This window comes from Gymnoscopelus microlampas (genome assembly GCF_963454915.1).
Source record: "Gymnoscopelus microlampas genome assembly, chromosome: 10".
Lineage (NCBI taxonomy): Eukaryota > Metazoa > Chordata > Actinopteri > Myctophiformes > Myctophidae > Gymnoscopelus > Gymnoscopelus microlampas.
This window is the reverse complement of record NC_139947.1, coordinates 7178503-7194309: the sequence shown is the minus strand read 5'-3', so window position 1 is coordinate 7194309 and position 15807 is coordinate 7178503. Positions and strand designations below refer to the sequence as shown.

General features: G+C 40.9%; 1 protein-coding gene across 2 annotated transcripts in view; it reads right to left on the bottom strand.

The window, feature by feature from the left end:
* LOC311053529 (tyrosine-protein phosphatase non-receptor type 7-like) overlaps window positions 1-15554 on the bottom strand; it is a 47488-nt gene extending 31934 nt beyond the window's left edge. The window contains exon 1 of one of the 2 annotated variants that reach the window (XM_084069124.1): window positions 15518-15554. The gene's annotated coding sequence lies outside the window, so the exon portion shown is untranslated. The remainder of the gene's footprint in view (window positions 1-15517) is intronic. The other variant, XM_084069126.1, reaches the window with a different exon arrangement.
* Between the last annotated feature and the right edge of the window lie 253 nt (window positions 15555-15807).

Genomic DNA, 15807 nt, shown 5'->3' with positions numbered 1-15807 from the left:
AAAAAAAATATATCGGGGTTATCACGGGCCTGGAACACCCTAAAACCAACCAGAAAGTGGCCTTTTGAGGCACTTCCTGTTTTCCGAGAAAAATATAACTTACATATTTGGAATCAGCGTCATCACATTAGTCTAAAGCCAGAGTATCGAAGAAAAATACAATTTCTAAAAATGTAACGAGGGTTGACCTTTGCAGTCTTTTCGCTGAACTTTGAGCTTTATCAGTGTCTAAAAAAATCAAGGCTGGTGCCAAAAAATCTGGCTTACTCTCAATATGGATGGAGAGAAGTTTTAGATTTTTAAAAAATATCTGGAGCGATTAGTTCCAGATTTTGTGCTCAACAAAATCTGTTTTTTATTCAAAAGTCAACGTCCAATCTTTTTGGTGAGCTTTTGTATTTCCCAAGGTCATAGAAAATCGAGACCTATCCCATTCGATTCAGCGTCCTTTTCTAAGTCTGAAAAAGTTTTTTTTAATTTAAAAATAAAATATTTTAAAAAAATGTGAGAAAAGCTAGACTTTGAACTATTTCAAAAATCTTTAACTTCTTATTAAACAATTCTAGACTATTGTTTAACCTACCATTCAACTCTAAATCATCTAAATAAGAGGGTTGAAGGGTCAAAATAAAATAATGATAATAATAATATGTTTGTGAAAAAAGCTTCAAGTTTATGAAACTTTAACGCTTGTTTAAGCCACTTTTTAAGGGTCATACAAAATCAAAACCTAGCCCATTCAATTCAGCGTCCTCTTCTGAGTCTGAAAACATGTTTTTTAATTAAAACAAAATATTTTAGAAAAATGTGAGAAAAGCTAAACTTTGAACTATTTCAAAAATCTATAACTTCTTATTGCAGATCGGCTATTTTCTTTTTTTCTCTCTTTCTTATATTATTTGACAATTTGGCCAATGTTTGACCAGTTTATAGTATAGTTTGTTGATTACTTGTAGTACAGTCTTTTTCTTTGATTTGTTTTCATTTATTTTCTAAGGTATTAAAATTATTACTTAAATTGTCAGGGTCTTGACCCACAGGTTGAGAACCGCAGACATCCTTCATGCACAAGGCGGACAGTGTTGCCAGATTTTGCGATAGAAATAAGCAACCAGGTCTATGGAAATTAGCCCAAAAGAAGCAACTATGACTAATTGAAAATAGCCAATCTACAAGCTCACAACGGGTTGCGATGCGACGCGCTGTGAGCTTGTAGATCTGCTATTTTAAAACAAAACTCTTATCTGGAAGAAAATGTGAAAAATTAGGAATATTTTTGAAACATTTTAATACGAATCTTGTATTGGGGGTCCCCCCTGGCATAACATGTGTTCAGATGGGGGTCCGTTGATTGGATAATAGCCTACATATTAATCTGGGGGTCCTTGACATGAAAATGTTTGAGAACCACCACTGGTTTAAACGACAGTAAGGAAGCAAGCCCAAAAAACTTCACAGAAAAAGAAGCCCAAAGTCGCTTATAATAAGCGGATATGGCAACACTGAAGGCGGAGCTTGTTAGTTTTGAAATCACACCGGAAGGCAGAGGAAACGGCTGTTGGCTGAGAGATTTCTTTTTCAAACCGGGGTGCTTTCGTGTTTACTGTACTAGATAACAGGTAAGTTTAATTAGTTTATGGAATTAAAATGTTATCCAAACACGGTCGTACACGGTTACATTACATGAACTAACACGTTCATGTAACCGTGCACGACCGAGTTGTAGCCATGGTTCACACGACGCTCGTCCTTTCACGAGCCTCATAGCCGGAATTTCAACCTGTTTTTTGCACTTTCAACCCGTACATCAACATAAATATTCATACTTCAACTATAAAGTGCTTACCCCACGGCCACGAATGTTACAATTTTAATCGGGTGTGTCTAAGTACCCGCATCTTCCGTATTGTTGAATAAAAGATATTTTAATCCGATCGGTGGCCATTTTCTCATAGTTGTAATGCATGTGTATAATGTAATACACCTCCCAACCGACGGTCGCGTAGTTTAAAGCATACAGAAAACTCGGAGAAAATGGCCACCGATCGGATTAAAATTACTTTTATTGAACAATACAGGAGGTACGGATACTTAGACCCTCCCGATTCAAATTGTAACATCCTTGGCCCTGGGCTAAGTGCTTTATATTTGAAATCTGAACGTTTATGTATGGGTTGTAAATGTAGAAAACGTCATGATATGATCATGTTTCAGGACTAACGGTTTATCAACCGCGTTTACATAGAAAGCAATGTGTTTACACCATTTAATATAAATGTATGATGTTACAATGCGACCAGGCATCCTAAAACGTTAAAATATGATTCAACTTGTTATAACATTAGCTCTTAAAAGAGAGCTGTTGGCCACATATCCCTTTGGTGAGGCCACATTTGTTTTGACTGTAATTATTATTTTATATATGAATCTTGTTTTTAACCTACAGTAAAAAGTAAAATAATTTAATTAAGAGACAGAGAGTACAAATGGTACCAATGTATCCTTAAGGAGAATAAATTAACATTGAGGATTTTAGTGTGCAGACAAATTTGGTAATCCGTTTTTTAACTTAAGTTTTGTTTTGCAGACAGTAGCTAACAAAAGCAGGTAATGTTTATCATCAAAGTGGGCTCCAGGGACCCTCAGGGGTCATTGGGGGGTTTCCATGTGGTTCCCAGCTAAATGAGATTATATAGCATGAAACTCAGTTTAACCACTTAAACCCTATAAATTGCCTATTTGAAAATGGCAGATCCACAAGCTCACAGTGCATGGTGATGCGTTGTGAGGGTGTAGATCAGCTATTAAAAAACAGTATAAACAACATTTGTGGAATATTTTTGAAACACTTTTGTAAATCTTGAGTCCTTAGCCAAGTACATACTAATTAGGGGGTCCTTGACATGAACATGTTTGAGAACCACTGATTTCATTTGTATAACATGAGTTCATTAATCAGTATGCATTGTGAAACACTTTGCCAAGTTCATCAGAAGAACTGGTTATCACACACCTTCAATTAACCCATTAAGACCTGAGGCCGATTCTACAAAATGTCTTCTAAATGTATTTGTTTTTAACTTGTGTTATTATGTCAGTGGTTCTCAAACTTTTTCATGTCAAGGACCCCAAAATGTATATGTATTTGGCCACAGACCCTCATCTCAAAATATTTTGTTCTAGGGACCCCCAGAAACAAAGATTTGAGTTACAAATGTTCGTTAAAAATTCAAAGATTTGCACACATTTTCAAGATTTTTCTAAAATAACAGATCTACAAGCTCGTAGCGCAGCACTCGGTGCCACGCTATGAGCTTGTATATCTGCTGTTTTTGAGTAGCCAAAGTGTAAAATAATGCTTTTTAGGTCAAATCTAAAAATGACACAGAATCGAATGCACTTAAAAAGCGCATAACCATTCAGTGTTCAATTCAGGGATTTGAATCGTCATATATTTGTAACAATGATTACTGTCTCATTTCATCGTTCTTTGACAAACTTCTACCATCTATTTAACAGGCCGTCACCAAGAAAGCCCTTGCCTTAATTTGGATGGTACTACAGTTGGCAGTGGCTATGTAAGTCATCAATCAATCAACACAAAAAGGAGAACACTCCATACACACACACACACCTAAAAGAAATGTGCTCAAAGTTTTTCCTAGTGCACAGTCACACGCACATTTTTGGATTGCTCCTTAAAATCCCATGTAACCATCTTCATGGTTTACGCCAGGCAAATTTAAGCTGAACCTAATTGTCTCTTTTACAGGCAGCTTGGTACACACCTGGCCGGGGAAAAAAACCTGCTACAGACTTCCTGGAGGAGCGATTGAGGAACACCAGGAAGCGCATGAGAAGGCTGAAACGACCACACCACCAAGAACCAGAGGAACAGACCGTCCCTAGTACACCAGGTAATACTAATAACCAATGTTAATTATCCCCACCAGGCTAGATTGGACAGATGCAAGGGATTATATTTGCGGTCCCATGACTCTTCTGTCCATCATCTTCTAAAAACTAGTCTCAGGCACCGCTGGACCGATTGGCGACTTTTCACACACTCCAAGTAGGCCAGAACCTCAAATACTTGAAATCAGCTATAATGAATCTGTACTTATCATTCAACAGAATCTGATGTGCCTCCTGAAAAACTTATTGAAATGGTTGAATGGATGAAGGTCAGTAGGTGTCCAGTGTCCCAGGTTGAGGACTACATGAATAAAACATCTCTACATGGAGGCAAGTGGATTCGCAGCAATGGAACTAAAGGCCTACCGGAAATATTGGCGTATAGTTCCCTAGGCTTGTAGACAATCCTGGCATGGTAATACATTATTTTGCTATTGCAGTTTTGCCTATTTGAATGATACTCTATTTGACTGATACTCTGCAATGCACTACAAGTTTATGTTTAACCACCTAGACCCTACAATATATACTTTGTAGACAGGAGTCCACAGGGTTCTACTTGGTCCACTCCTTTTTTCTCAAACTGTTGTCACACAATGGTGTGTTTATCAAAGAGCTTATCTACAATACCCTACTGCTTGCATACACTCTTATAAGTAGACTCATAAGTGATTTTATTTTAATTTTCTCATTTTACAATTGTTACAACAGTTTATATAATGTTATGTTCTCTTCTGTGTAGACCCAATTCTTCGATCTCCTAATCTCTCCACCTGGTGTGGAGAATTTGATTTGTGGGATTCCTCAAGAGGAAGAACTGCACACTTCAGGTGGGGGTTTCATTTAACATAATGGTTAAATAAACAATAATGAACTGTAACTATGTTTCTTAGCAGGTGCTGAGGTTATGAGTTGGGTCTCTTGGATTCTTTCCTGCTTTCTTCACTGTCCTCTGGTCATAGAGATTCTGAAGGGCAGAGCGCTTAGACCCCAAGGCGGTTACCCTCGGCACAACTTTGGGGTTTCACATAATGATATCTGGGTGGTTTTCTATCAGCTGACATGAAAAGCATTCTCTGACCGGGTCAGCCTGTGACTGAGCACTTGGTGTTCAGATAAAACTTGTATTCTGACCATGTGACATTGGTGTAAAATCACTCCTCTGTGTTTGTATAGGTGCACAACACATGCAGTTTGAGTCAGCCTGGGCCCTGACCAGAATCCCCTCAGCTACCTTCCTGCCAACACGCACTGTGCCCATCTTCATCTGTCTACAAGGACATCCGGGAACAGGTTAGCACCTTTTTACCCACGAATAACAGAGCAACATAAGTTTAGTTGGGAATTAACTGTCCAATTGAACTATCAGGGCGACATATGAAAATATGCTTTAGAGGAATGTCTGGTGCTGTATGCAGTTTGGAACCCAGGATGTAAGGTGATGGAGACCATTACACAAGAGGTGTATATATGGAGCTGACTAATTTGTTTGCTGATTCCATGATGACACATTGAGGTTAGACACTCCATAATTGGGCGTAGCTGCATTTGGAACTCCTTATATCAGGGGTCTTCAACCTTTTCAGGCCAAGGACCCCCTAACTGAGAAAGAGATGAAGAAGGGACCCCCACTATATATTACATAAAATTGTGTTGCAGATTAAAGCTTTTCATAGATGTTGGATTCATGTTAATGTGTGTTGTCAGACATTTAACGACTTAAACCGTCAATACTTAGTAAACTTTCACTCTGTACTTGGTCTGCTCTTTTTCCCCTCTTTGCCGAAAATAGCCGATCTACAAGCTCGCAACGCCTCGCGCTGCGAGGCGTTGTGAGCTTGTAGATCGGCCATTTTCGGCTAAAGTTGTCCGTAGAATAGGGATGCTATTGTTCGAGTGGTTTGTATAAAGAAACAATGATCTTATCACAGAGATTTGGCCGACCCCCTGTAGCAACTCTGAAGACCCCCTAGGAGTCCCAGACCCCCTGTTGAAGACCCCTGCCCTGTTATGGCTGACTCATGGTGACATGAGCGTGGCATGGGGGATCTCCTGTAAGCCAATTTTAATATAGGTAACTAGAGTTTCGGGGGGCTACGCCCCCCTCAACCCCAGCCGCGCACGGGGCCCAGCGTGGCCGTGTGTATATTGGGGGACCCAAATCGCCGGAGTGAAACTGTGGAAAAGTTTTTTTGAAAAAGGAAAAAATTTGAAGAAATAATATTTGTTATGTTTCAGGGGGTCCACAGGGGGTCCGCGGACCCCCTGATGGTCCACTGACCCCCTGTGGAGTGTTGGGACGCGCGGGGACACCCCTGGAACATTGCGGACCATTTCGGTGTTTTTATTTTTTTCATGAAGGTGGTTGCTTGTTTCTGGCGCAGGCTGTGCAAACCTGGCAACCCAGCGCATGCTGCCGCACGTTTAAGTGGCGTAGCGTCATGAGGGTCAGTGGGGCCGTGGCTCGGTCAGTGAAGACCCTGTAGTGCGGATGATATGTGGCATAGAGGGGCAGATTGTAAATCCACAGAGGAAACATCCGTGGGCTACCATTGGTTCAGCGATGTGTGCGGTCGCCCTGCGGCCCCTCCTCCTCCACCAATGTGCAGTATTGAGAGCCCTGACGTGACAACAATTGGAGCGATGGGCACTGCACTGTGGTTGGTTAGGGTACACCTAGGGCCCAGGTAGAACCCAGTTAAAGCCTGCATGGGCAAACCCAGTTAGGACCCGCCTTGGTCCCACATAAACATGGCTAGTTGGGGCCCACCTAAGGGCCAGGTAGAAGCTACTTATAGCCTGCATGGGCATCGCAGTTGGGACTGAAGTGGATGCCGCTGACATTGCTGACATGGGGTCCATATGGTTTAGCCCACCTTGAAAGCATATGGGAACTACGCTGGCATGCTGGCTGTAATGCAAACGCTGCATCATACCTGCAGTGTGTAGTTTGATGTTGTGTGTGTAGCAGATATACCTGCAGTGTGTAGATCAATGTCCATAGGAAAGTCAATGCCCAGCAGTGTTTTTTTTCCCCAGCAGAGTTTCTAGTGTCTCTGTGTCTCTCTAGAAGAGGTTGCACATGAACTCTGCAGCCGCACTGAGGCGCTCCAACACAAACACTCTGACATTAAGCTGCTTCACACAACAAACATCAGCACCACGCTGCTGTTTGTCCAAAAGACACAATATCTCCTCTCCCACCGACGTCATGTGTTCATTTATCGACAGCCGTACAGACTCCTTTTGACACATTTTACGTCGTTTATCCAGCTCTCACTGACTCTCCACATCGGGCTGTTATTTTGCTGCGATCAAGTCAACGATGTGAGAGATTAGCTATCACAGACGGACGGACAGGGGGTGAAACATAGTCTTGCGGCATGCCTTTCGGCCTGGCGGAGACAATAAAAAACCGAAAGTAAAGGAAATGGCCATTTCTGCAACAGAAGTAGTCAATAAACTATGCTATGAAAACATGGGCCACATTGGCAAAGAATGTAAGAAAGAGGCAATGATGTAGAAAATAGCCGATCTGCAAGCTTACAAAGCCTCTCAACGTGAGGCGTTTGGAGCTTGTAGATCGGCTATTTTCACAATATTTACTTGTGGAACGGAGTCAAACAGAATGGGGGGGTCCCAGATCAAGTACGTGTATTTGGGGGGGGGGGCGGCGTGAAAGGGTTGATAAACACTGCTGTAATCGGAGCGAAATTATCTGAAATTACTACATGACCATAATGCAGGCTAACATGCGTTGCACGGGGCGGTCCTGCCATTACGTTAGTTACTGTAGTTGCTGTGGAGCTACATAGTTCTCCAGAAGACACACACAAACATACACCATGTACAATGGACGAACTGAGCAGCAATATAGACATTCACCACACGAACGTGCATTGTTGACAAAGTGATTGCACAGCCGCTGCAGGCATGACAACCAGGTTAGCGTTAGCGACATGGCAGCTATCACAGCGCCCTGTCCGTCGTGCTGCAACTGCCTGTGATGGCTACAGCAGTAACAGCAAGCTGTCTGCGATGCCATTGTCTGGAGACTGCTCTTAGCGTGACACGACCAATGAGAGTGAGCGCTGTAGTTGTTGCTAAGATACGGTGGCGTCTCTGCCCCATAGCTTGTAGATCTCTCACACATGATTGGCGTAGGCTGCGTTGCCAGGTCTGACTTTGTGTCTAAGCAATGGTCGGCTTATTTTTGCGCGCCTTTGGGCTCGTTTGCATTGTGCGCACGGCAGCGCTTGTTTAGCGTACGTCAGCGCGACGTGGCAACGGACGTGGCAACGTGAAAGGTGATTGGCTGGTGAAAAGAAACACCCGACGTTACACCAGAAATGGTGCCTGGAGAAAATGGTGACCAAAAAAAAAGTTTGGAAAAAAAGGAAAAAAAACCCTCAGCGGCTGCGTGCTGTTGTGGTGATGAGGTCGTGCGCACGGTAAACGGTACGAAGCTGGCTCCCCTTCCGTTTTGTCCGACATTTGGTGAGTAGAATTAATTATGTTGCGCGGTGGAAAAGCTGTAGTGAGCAGTGAGATGTCCCCTACGCGAGGCGTAAATTCAGCGCGGCCGCCGTGGCGAGTGAGTTGGCCACATGTGGTCTGGCGGTGCGTTGTTTAGTCGATAACAGAGCTGTGGGGTGTGGACACGGAGGGTGCGGAAGTTGGTCGCCATTTATATAGTTAGATTGTCTGATCACAGTTATGAGAAAAAGCGTTCATCTGTATACATTTATCTATTGAAGAATAGTGAAAATAGCAGATCTACAAGCTCGCAACATCTCGCAAAGTGATGTGTTGTGAACATGTAGGTCGGCTACTCTCACTATTTTTCAACATTTTTAAATGCCTGGCCTGTTCTGGCCATAGTACATAATGGTATTATTGGCCCCGGTCATTGTCAGTCATTTCTTTTTTGTTTACAAAGCCTAAAAGTCGGAACCGAAATGTAATTCGTCCAATGTTTAATGCCAAAACGGTTACATTGTTGATCATAATTATTTGTATGACAATTAACCAAATGTTTTCCTAATTTACACACTTTTTCAAATGTATTTAGTCACTGTATTTTGTTCTGTGGTTTGCTGTGTTGTAGGCTTATGCTGAGTTTAACAGGATCGCCACCACACACCTAGAGACAGACTTCTTTGATGCTCTGGATCGCTATACACCACAATTGGTCACTATCTTAAAGTCCAAGAAAGGTGCCATTAGAGATAAATTATCCGGAATTGTGCAGCAAATTGATGGGTAAGTCTACAACATGCTTCTTATATTTGTAATTATCATGACTAAGTTTATGTACAACCTATTACCCCAAATAGTACTTATGCTTCCCGGCTGTATTACAGAGTGTTAAAGTATTGCTAACTATTGATCGTTGTTGATAACTAAATGCTGTGGATTGTACTATTTTTAAATCACATCTCCAATCAGCAACTGTTCTCTGCAACTGTTCATCAAACATATATTGTGGTGTTTCATGCTGTAACTGTACTGTAACTTGTGATGGTCAGATCTTGAACTTTATTTGTTCATTATCCACTTGTAGAAACCCGACGTGACCGCGCTGGGTAGGCTTGTTCTCCGAGGCCTCCTTCTTCTGCTTGGAGATGACCACAGCAGTTTCTACACCACTGTCTTGGTAAGTTCTCATAGTTACACCTTAAAGGTCCAGTGAAATTACATTTTCGTTAATTTTATTTTGAAGTTTCAGTCTGAAACGGCCTTGCAAACCAATCAGAAGGTTCAATCCCTTCAGGTTATAGCACGGTGGAATCTCACTCACATGGTGTGCAGTGTAAGTGTTTGTAGCCTGCACTCACACGTTGCTCAAGGGAGAGAGAGATGGCCACTATGCAGAATGTTTGTTACCAAGTTGCTTATTTCTAGCCTAAAATGTTTTCAGATACATATTTTACTGTGCTGTTTACCATGAGTAATATACTGTCAAAAACAGTAGGCCAACCAATGTTGATAAAACTTCTCAATGCAGATGTGTGTGAAGTGTCTACATTTCCCTGTTGTAATGTTGTTTTTGTTTGGTTCTGTACAGGATTGTGACAGCGAAAGTGAAGACGCCTGGTCAGAGGTATCGGTCGGATTGCTGACTGTGAGCAGTGAAGATTCACCTCCCTCAGATGGTGTCGACCTTCAGCCAGTGTCAACAGCCATCATCCTTGAAGGAGGTATTGTGATGGATAATTTCCATAACCTCCCTCAAGCACCGTGCCTGCTGTCTAGCCTGACGTATGCACTCAATTTGAAGTACCCTAATGATATGAAGAACATATTGAACTTTATTCAAAGAGTGATGCTTGGCTTGGGAAAGGAAAAAACTACCCCCCAAACTGCAAAGTCTTAAAAACCTCCTGTCATTTTAGAAAGATTGTATAGTGGATAACTGGTAGGCAGGTTGTCCTCAGCCCTCCTTTGTGACAGTAGACTAAAATGCATGCATTTTATTTTTCTCATGCATGAGAAAATGTTGTAAAGTGATAGGAGTTCTAAATGAAGCCACTTTTATTCATTTTAAGTACTTTAGAGCTGCAAATTATTAAGACTTTGAATGTAATACCATTAAGTAAAAGTAAGGCACTTTTTTGAAATTGACAAGTGTTCACTTGTTCATGTGTGAAATAATGTACTCTTTCAAACTGTAATGGGGCTGTCCACACTAAGCATATCACTTTTGTCAATCCTATCGTTGTAGAATTATTTAGTTTAAATACAGTGCAGACATGATCATTTCAGTGGGCAGTTGCTCATGTCTTCCAGAGTTCCAGCAAATCACTCATATTGTCATCATCAACACAGATACTGTTCGTCTTTAGTTGTGTTGAACAGGAGGAGAAGGATGGAGGGGCTACTAGGCTACAATTGCAGTAGCAACACAGAAATGTGTGAGGAATTAATTAGCATAATGACTTTGTGGACGAAAAGAGGTTCACAATCATTGGCTACTCTAAATTCTATAAAATAAATTAAAAATGTGTACATATAGTGCTTGGTGTGGATGGCCCGTTAGGCTTTATTAATTACGCCATTTGTATTACTAGAGCACTTGTCAGTGTGTTTTGTCAGACCGTTGGTTTAGTCTGCAAAGTTAGTACACGTTTGGTCATTATAAGCCATGTTGGGTATTGTTTTTGTGGAATCGCTTGTAAATAATGGTGGTTTGGTTTGTAATTTAAATTTGCAGATCAATTATTTTCAAATAGCATTTTTATATAGGTGTAAAGTGCTCATGTGGCATATATTCACTTACAAAATATCCAAATGCTTGCAGACATTTTCACGATTTCTTTCATAAATAGCAGATCTACAATCTTCTATATGTTATATATTTCATCTGTTAAATCATAAAAACAATGCTTAAAGCAGTTCAAAGCAGGTCTAAATGCCTTGGTTCAATAAATGTGAAGATTCAAATCATATTGTCTGTCTTTATTTTTATATTTTCACATTTTGGGAAATGTAAGGTAATTTTGAACAAGATGTAGCCTTACAGTATATCAGCATACACATAATTTAAAATGTACATGCAGATTACCATTAGGTTGTTGGATGATCAGGACATGATTCAGTATAATCAATTTATAAATTAAATCAGTGTTCGATTCCTGATGTTGATTCAACATAAAATCAACTAAAATGTGCATGCAGATTACCATTTAGATGATGGTTGAATCAATGTTGATTCCTAATGTTGATTCAACATTAAATCAACTAAAATGTGCATGCAGATTACCATTTAGATGATGGTTGAATCAATATTGATTCATAACGTTGATTCAACATAAAATCAACTAAAATCAGCATGCAGAATACCATTTAGATGATGGTTGAATCAATATTGATTCATAACGTTGATTCAACATAAAATCAGCGTGCAGAATACCATTTGGATGATGGTTGAATCAACGTTGATATAGTGTTAGTTAGTGGTTGAAACACAAACGTTGAATCAACAAAGATTAGGGTTGCGATTTCAGTACAGTTTCAACGTTGAGATCGAATGTTGATTCAACCGTTATGGCCGCCTATTTTTCAACGTTGATTCACCCATATTTTGCTATCTGGGGAGGGTCAGTGGGGCCATGGCTCGGTCAGTGAAGACCCTGTAGTGCGGATGATATGTGGCATAGAGGGGCAGATTGTAAATCCCCAGAGGAAACATCCGTGGGCTACCATTGGTTCAGCGATGTGTGCGGTCGCCCTGCGGCCCCTCCTCCTCCACCAATGTGCAGTATTGAGAGCCCTGACGTCACAACAATTGGAGCGATGGGCACTGCACCGCGGTACGAGGGGAAAGAATCTAAAGTACCATAGCGTTAAGGAGAACTCCTTCTAACGCTATGGACCAGAGCTAGATAAGGATACATTTGTGAGTGTATGGTAGGCTCCCAGCTCTTGTTATGCAAAGCAGCCAGGTTGAGGCCATTGTTTAAGGTGTTAAAAACGGCTCGCCCCTGAAGGTGCGTTGTTGTGTTAATGATTGACTTCTCGCGGGCGGCTGACGTGTGTGCTCGCGAGTCCAGCCCCCACAGTCTCAGAACTAAGGGTACGCCGTACCCCCCCGTACCCCCTACAGCTCAACCCTGGTGAGCGCTGTAGTTGTTGCTAAGATACGGTGGCGTCTCTGCCCCATAGCTTGTAGATCTCTCACACATGATTGGCGTAGGCTGCGTTGCCAGGTCTGACTTTGTGTCTAAGCAATGGTCGGCTTATTTTTGCGCGCCTTTGGGCTCGTTTGCATTGTGCGCACGGCAGCGCTTGTTTAGCGTACGTCAGCGCGACGTGGCAACGGACGTGGCAACGTGAAAGGTGATTGGCTGGTGAAAAGAAACACCCGGACGTGAATTTTGTGTTGGCGAAGTGATTTGCATAAGTATTGGAGCATAATGCGTTTGATATTAATTGTACATCCTGCAAGTACAGTGATGGGATGCGAAGCAGCTGGTGTCACAGGCAGAATATTGAGGAATTTTGGGGGAAAATGTGGAGTTAGTGGGGCCATGTGTCTGCTTGGCAATTGAGCACATACACTCGTGTACACTCCATGACTGTGGCCGTCAATTATGGTAGCAAGATTTAAATAGAAGTACCACTGTCTGTCAGTTATGTAACATAAGAGATTTAAATAGGTTTAAATAGGATTAATTCTGACTTAGGCCCCCAAAAAAAAAAAAAAAAATACAAAATGGCCTAAATCAGTAAATCATTTGGCTTAAGTCACAAGACCATGTGACTTAGGCCAAAAAAAAGGCCTATTTTGGCCTAAGTCACATTAGGGAGTTAGGCCATTATAGTAAAAGGGGAGTGAACAGCATGATCCTTTTCAATTGGGAGATGGGCGATTTTACCAGAGGTGGCCAGTGTCATGAGGAGCTGACTTTTCTGGACAACAGAGGAAAAAAACATGATTTGTTTCTAAAACAAAAACCCTTCTCGTGCAAGATTCAAAAGTAAACCCATTCAATCCGGGAACGCATCTGTGTCGTTTTGAGATTTCCGATCTGAAAAATCTTGAAAATGTGTGCAAATCTTTGAATATATGTAATTTTCTTTAACATTTTTTTTTTTAACTCAAATCTTTGCTTCTGGGGGTCCATGGAACAACATATTTCGAGATGGGGGTCCGCGGCCAAATACATATAATTGTGGGTGGTCCTTGACATGAAAAAGTTTGAGAACCACTGATTAGCAACATACGTTTTTTTTCAAAAAACTGTTAGGATTCAGAAGACATATAGAATCCCCCAGAAGCAAAGATTTAAAGGACAACTTTGGTTTTTTACAACCAAGGTTTATATTTTAGCTTGTAATTAAAGTAAATAAATGATGAGTGTATTTTTTTTTTCATTTAATGCTTTCTATAGTTTTAGCATTTTTTGCGATATTTTTTACAGTGGGCGGGGGCATTCTGTCCGGTGGCTAAATATGCCGTTTTTAAACAATAAAAAAGGTCCGGCTGTCTGAGATGGCCAGATGTGAGTTATTGGGGGCTAGAAGAGCTACTGTAAATAATAATAAAGAAAACGCCGGGTTAATGTGTTAAAAAAAATACATATTTAGCCACCGGACAGAATGCCCCCGCCCACTGTGAAAACACTGTAAAAAAGATTGTGAAAATTGCTAAAACTATAGAAAGCAGTAAATTTAAATGTTTTAACACTCATCTTTTATTTACTTTAATTACAATCTAAAACATAAACATTGGTTGTAAAAAAACAAAGTTGTCCTTTAAGTTAAAAATGTTCACTTGAAAAAAAATACATATATTCAAAGAGATACACAAATGTTCATTACATTAAGTACAATTTTGAGGTACTTTTACTTGACTGGAGTATTTCCAATTTTCAATACTTTACTTCTACTCCACTACATCTCAGAGGAAGATATTGTACCATTACTCCATTACAATTATTTGACAACTTTAGTTACTTCTAGTTACTTTGTAGATTTTGATTATTATTACAAAACATACATTAACCACTTCAGCCCTATTCAAACTTTGGCTATTTGAAAATAGCCGATCTACAAGCTCACAGCGCGTCGCAATGCGACACGTTGTGAGCTTGTAGATCTGCTATTTTCAAAGGATTTGTATACATTTTATACACTTGAAAACTTTTGAAATGGGACATTACATAATGAGTACTTAAATATATTTTGATGTCAATACTTTTAGTACTTTTACTCAAGTATATTTTGAACACCAAACTTGTACTTATAACGGAGTATTTCTAAATTGCAGCATCGATACTTTTAATAAGTCAAAGATTTGAGTACTTTTTCGACCATCTAAACGTCTTAATGGAAGAGAAGGGAGACCACCTCCAACCACTGCAGATGTACCGGTTTTGTTGTATTAACACCCTATATACACTTAGTTGACTGGAGTCCCACAGGGGTCTACTAAGCCCCCTCCTGTTTTCCATCTATAGGCTACTATAATAATTCACCCAAAAACAATAGGGACACTAGGCTTCATACTGTTATATACTCTACCCGGTTCTCAAACTTTTTCATGTCAAGGACCCCCAAATTGAAAAGCTGTGCCTGCAGGGACCCTCTTCAGAGACATTTTACGGCTCTGGCAGTGATTCTCAACCATTTTAATTTCAAGGACCCCCCAGGTTGACATTAGGCTAAGGACCACCATTTAATGGCATTTCTATCTCTGGGACCCCACCTTATATCGTAAAATCAATGTTAACTTAACTCTGAGAGTGTACAAATGGAACCAAATGGACCCGTTAGGGTCCATTTGGTTCCATTTGTACACTCTCTGAGTTACAGACCCATAAGGGTCCATTTGGTTCCTAACTATCCAACATTTAGCTGGGGACCCCCTGGAACTCCCTCAAGGACCCCTGGGGGTCCCCGGACCCAACTTTTACAACCAATGCTCTAAAATACATGGTATAAAACAACGTTTTTTTCCTAGAAGTCTTATACTAAACAATTGTCAAGTTTGCAACTTTCAAATGCCTAGATACTTGTACCGAGACACTGTGACAACTTCTAATAGTAGTAGGCCTAACTGTAGTATTAATAAAAGTACAAATAAATAACCCTGTGTTACCTTCTGTTTCTGCTGTCGTTGGTTCACGTCTGCACTTTCTGTCTTCAGTTTGACACTTTACTTTAACCAACACTTCCTCTTTGCACCCACCCACCCACACACACACACACACACACACACACACACACACACACACACACGCACAGACACACACACACACACACACACACACACACACACACACACACACACACACACACACACACACACACACACACACACACACACACACACACACACACACACACACACACACACACACACACACACACACACACACACACACACAG